This window comes from Equus asinus, chromosome 1, assembly GCF_041296235.1.
Source record: "Equus asinus isolate D_3611 breed Donkey chromosome 1, EquAss-T2T_v2, whole genome shotgun sequence".
In the NCBI taxonomy this organism is placed as follows: Eukaryota; Metazoa; Chordata; class Mammalia; order Perissodactyla; family Equidae; genus Equus; species Equus asinus.
Window position 1 is genome coordinate 116,884,836 of NC_091790.1, and position 5,242 is coordinate 116,890,077.

General features: G+C 39.3%; 1 long non-coding RNA gene across 1 annotated transcript; it reads right to left on the reverse strand.

Moving 5' to 3' along the window:
• Window positions 1-3,758: 3,758 nt before the first annotated feature.
• LOC123288112 (uncharacterized) lies at window positions 3,759-4,960 on the reverse strand. Its single transcript, XR_006531651.2, has 3 exons — window positions 4,845-4,960; window positions 4,578-4,683; window positions 3,759-3,832 (listed from the first exon to the last, which is right to left on the reverse strand). It is a non-coding gene; the product is annotated as an uncharacterized lncRNA (long non-coding RNA).
• Window positions 4,961-5,242: the final 282 nt, after the last annotated feature.

The window sequence follows — 5,242 nt, forward strand, 5'->3', positions numbered from 1 at the left end:
ATAAACGTCACAGTGTACACAACATCCATACCATCTATGGTGGCAAAAAGCGGTGAGGTTCTAACTATTATGATGAACTCATTCTGGTGAGAGTAGTATCTGGACTTATCTATTAAGTGGGAATCAAGAGATGTTCTTTATTCATCATAACCTTTATCTTGTAAGTGCTAGTAGCCCAGAGTTATATTTATATATTTAATTAATGGAAAATAATATATATTAACAGGAAGTTGCCAGCTCATGATTGAAAAAGTCTTCCTTGCCCTATTGACTCATGCTATTCAGTTCCCAGAATCTTAGGATGTTATCTGCATTGCTTACACTGGGTAAAGATGACAGACATCTTCACATTTTATACATCACCACCTCCCTAGTCTGCTCCCTGCTACTCCCAATTCCTATTGCTCTGACTCTGAACAAACTGAAATGGATGGTATACTTATCTTTCGGCTACTAACCATCAGCTTGGTAGAAGCTAGCGTGCCTCAGTTCTGTGCTGGTCTACTTCAGTTATTCTAACATAGGAGACTTGAAAATTTCTTTTTGTTCACTCATTCAAACACAGTACCAGGAGCTGGAACTATAGTAATGAACCAGTCAATGCTCTTGTTTTCATAGAAGTTTATTCTATTGGGGGGAGAGTGGAAGGAAACAACCAATAAATAAATACATATAAGAGCTATGGAGGGAAGAAGCAGCTTTTTGTATTAAAATAATAGGATGAAAGACCCCCACTGATAATTTGACAAATGCTGCTAATGGAATTGCAAGAACAAGACATGAATTTCAAGAGAAGAATATTCTAGACAGACAGAACAGTAAGTAAGATCGTAAGGGGCAAGGGGATTGCTTTGCTTGTTCAAGGACATGAACAGTCATTCAACAAATATCTATTTATTTATTTAAGATTGGCACCTGAGCTAACATCTGTTGCCAATCTTTTTTTTTTCCTTCTTCTTCTCCCCAAAGCCCCCCAGTACATAGTTGTATATTCTAGTTGTAGGTCTTTCTGCTTGTGCTGTGTGGGACACCACCTCAGCATGGCCTGAGGAGCGGTGCCATGTCTGCACCCAGGAGCCAAACCAGCGAAACCCTGGGCCATCAAAGCGGAGCATGCGAACTTAACCACTCAGCCACTGGGCCAGCCCTTCAACAAATATTTAAGTATTTTGTTAGCACCTACCATGGTGTGGACAGTGCCCTAGGTTCTGATGATTCAAAAGTGAACAAATATAGACATGAAGAGAGGAGTCAAGTGGACTGAATGGACTTTAGTCACATAAATATGTATAAATGTATAATTGTAGCACATGCTGTGAGGAGAGCTGCAGGAGCAATGACAGCCTCTAACAGGAGAAGTGGACTAACTGTCCAGGCAAATTGCCTTGACTCCGTGGCAGAACTGATGCTTGAATATCAACGTGAAGAATAAGTAGGAGTTGTCTAGGTGAGGAAGGGAAGGAACCTGACTGATAGTGGAGTGTGATCAGATGCAAGTTGTGCAGAGTTTTTTTTCACCCTGCTGGAAGTCACTCCCTGAAATCTTCTAGAGAACATCCCCTTTCTGTGTCATTCTGCCACGATACCCTTCAGGGCAAGCTGAGTCAAGTTGCCTCATTATGTCACTCATAAATCTGTATTGGAATATTGAAATACCACTGAGTCTCCTGGAATTATTGAAAGTTATCTGAATGAGAGGCCCGGTGAAGCACTGTGTAGTCAGGGTGAGGACGGGTTTGTCAGGGCAAGTGTGTCCCAGAGGAGACGTGTGTCCTGAGCTGAGCTTAAGGGAAGATGGAGATCTGGTGTTGGGGAAAAGTGATCACTTCACTCACTGTGGAAGGAGCCACAGGCATCGAGCAGAGACACACAGCTCTCGCAGTTGGTGCAGCCCTCTTGAAAAGCGACTGCGGTTCTCTCTTTCTTTTTCTTGAGTTTCGAATACTCAAGATCATCCTTTCTCTGCATCTATTACTTATATCCACTCCCCAAATCTTCTAAATTGTTGCTGTTTTCTCTCCCTTCTATCACATCTGGCCCTTCTCCCTTCCCAGAGATAAACCTTCCAATTATACCCTGGTTAGCCTTCACGGTAATGACTGTCTTTTCAGACGGACCTGGGAGCCTCAGCTTCTCAGTTAGCGACTCTTTCAAACAGCTGCTGCTTACTCGAGCTTCTTCCGGACTGTTTTAGTCTGACTCCATGTCTGGTTCCTTCTAATTTTTAATTCAATTAAAAAATACTTTTAGTATTATTTTTGTAGGATCTCATCTTACAAGTTACCACAAAATTATTCTTTCAACAAAAAAAATTTATAATCAAAGAAGCAGAATACTTGCATTTATTTTAACTAGACATGTAGGTAAAAATGACAAATGGGAAACTAATAAATGAGTGTTCTTTCCATTTATAGGTACATTTTTTCGGATAGAACAAAAAACACGTAAATTGTGAGCTTTCTGTAGGCAAAGCGTTTGGCTTATTCGGTGTCCATGCTCTGCTCAGCACCCAGCCCCAATCTGGGCAGATAGAACATGTTTAATAAAAGACTAAATGCATAATAAATGGGCAAAAAGCAAATGGAGGATGGTCCGTTACAGATCTCAGCAGAGGCTGGAATGCCATTAAGGTACCATGATATTGTATATGGGTTCTATTCAGATTCTTTCTTGACAAAGTTCTTTAAATTAGTGATTCTCAAACTCCATGTGCCTCAGAGTCCCCTATAGGGTGAGAAAGCAGAGCTGCTTGGCCCCATGACCAGAGTTTCTAAGTGCGTCGGTCTGAGGAAGTTCATTCTAACGAATTCCCAGGTGCTGCTGCTGGTCCGGGGGCCTCACTTGGAGAACCTCTGCTTTGAATGCCGTGCTGTCTCTCAAGGACAGGGAGAAGGGGAGAGGAGCTGAGGCTCTACTGGGCCTCCAGGGACCGCAGCTTTTCCTCTTGCAGTTTGACTCTCTGCTCTGGTCAGGCTGCAGCATTATCCCTTCTTGACTTGATCTGCTGATTTCTATGCTCCTCTCACTCAGGGAGAGGATGAAGGGTTTGTTTTTTTAAAGAAGCTTTCCAGGTGAGCGTAGAAAGGAACGCATGTTTCTTTTTTTTAGGTATGCTTTTTGGTGAGGAGTTTGGCCCTCAGCTAACATCTGTTGCTAATCTTCCTCTCTTTTTTTCCTCCCCAAAGCCCCAGTACATAGTTATATATCCTAGTCGCAATCTTTCTAGTTCCTCTATGTGGGATGCCGCCACAGCATGGCCTGACGAACGGTGTGTAGGTTTGTGCCTGGGATCTGAACCCATGAGCCCCAGGCCAACAAAGCAGAGCACGTGAACTTGACCATTACGCCACAGGGCCAGCCCCAAGGATTAAGATTTTAAGGGGAGATTCACATTTGGATTTTTTTTTCAAAGGCATATAAACATCAAAGACGAGAATCTGCTCAGGATTAACTACTTCCTACACCGGTGAAACAGGTGCTGCTTCTTGGTCTGTGAGAGAGGTGAGAGGGAAGTGGTGACAGTCATTTACAGATTTAATTAAACCGAAATAATGTGTATATAATAATTTTATGAAGTAGCACATGAAATCAGTGAGGACAAGATGGTTTACTTAATAACGTATTGAGAAAACTGGGTAACTACCTTATCTCATGTGATACGTCAACATATATTCTAAGTGTAATATTAATATCGATGTATAAAAAAATGGAGTATAAAGTGACTTGAAGAAAATAAAGGTTCATCTTAAACATGTCTATTTATTTTTATAATTTATTTATTTATATACTATTTAAGTAATCTTGGATGGGTAAAGCTTTTCTAAACACGAACCTGTGAAAGCAACCATAAAAAATGATTGACAGTTTCAAGCAAGGAAAAGACCAAACAAATACACAAAGAAGTGTTCTGTCAAAAACCGCAATAAACAATCTTGCTAGTAGAAAGGAAAATTATTACAAACTTTCTGAAGGGTATTTAACTGCGGAGATTTTATCTTTTGGCAGACTTCAAGTACATTATTCTAGGGAGATATTTACAGATGTATATAAATGGATAACGTAAGGGTGTATGTCACCAGCTGTTGATAACAGCAAACTTTTGGTAACAACAACAGAGAATGGGATAAATACATGAGGAACAATGCTTTAATAGAGTTTCCAATAACAATTGAAAGGGTGTTGTAGAAAAGTACTTACTGTCATGAAAAATATGAGCACAATACATTGTGTAATGAAAAAACCAGGGTACAAAATTATATGTACAAAATGATTCTATTTTTGTTTGTAAAGTATCTGTTTCCAAGACAAAGATTGGAAAAATATGAATAAAAATTTTAATCGTGTTTAGTTACCTCTGCAAGGTAGGGTTATATGTGATTTTCTCCTTTTGATTTTCTCCTGTGTTTTCTGAATATTTCACAACAAATTTGTGTTATTTTTTAAATTAAACAATGTAAAGCAATTTGTATACTTCTATTATTTTTTCACACATAGTTACATAGAACCTCTCTTGGCTCTATCCTGACTGTCAGCTTTGAATCATTTGATTTTGTAGAGGGGAAAAGTTGAGAACTTACCTCTGATTTCCTTAGGAATTTTCTCTATGCAATTCATAATGGAGTTGGTTGAATCTCCAATAGGTAAATTTCACTCAATGGCCCTCCTTCCTTCTTGTTCTAGCTCCTATGTGAAGACATAAAAACGTGACTCTAGAATTATTTTACATTTTGGTTGAAAAGAACGGTTTCAGTGGAGATATCTAAACAGTTCTCTTATAGCTGTCTTGCTTAATAACTCTCTTTCCCTTAATTGAAAAAAGAAAAAGAAAAAACAAAGAAACGTACTTGTTTGGAAAATACTTTGAGAGATCACTGTCTCCAACTGGGCTTGTTCTTGCTGTCTGTCATGGTCCATTAGATAAACATGGTGTTCAGCAGCCAGGCGCTTGCTGATATATTTGGCAACACTGATAATGTGATCTATGTTTAGGAGGAAGTGAATGCGTCATTCTGTGGGGGCATAGGTTTTCTGAAAGTGATTGTTTCTTTCCCAAGGAAAAGTTAGTTAGGTCACTGAACCTTAAGTTCTCACTGAGAGTTCAAGTATTTTTAATTTGTCATCTCTACTTTTTTCCTGTTGCTTTTATTGGAATTTTAGATTACTCTTTGAGCTTATTCTCAGAGGCAGTAAGTGCTAACTGAAAAGAAATGCAAACCTGGTCTACTCTGACTCTTGAGGGTAC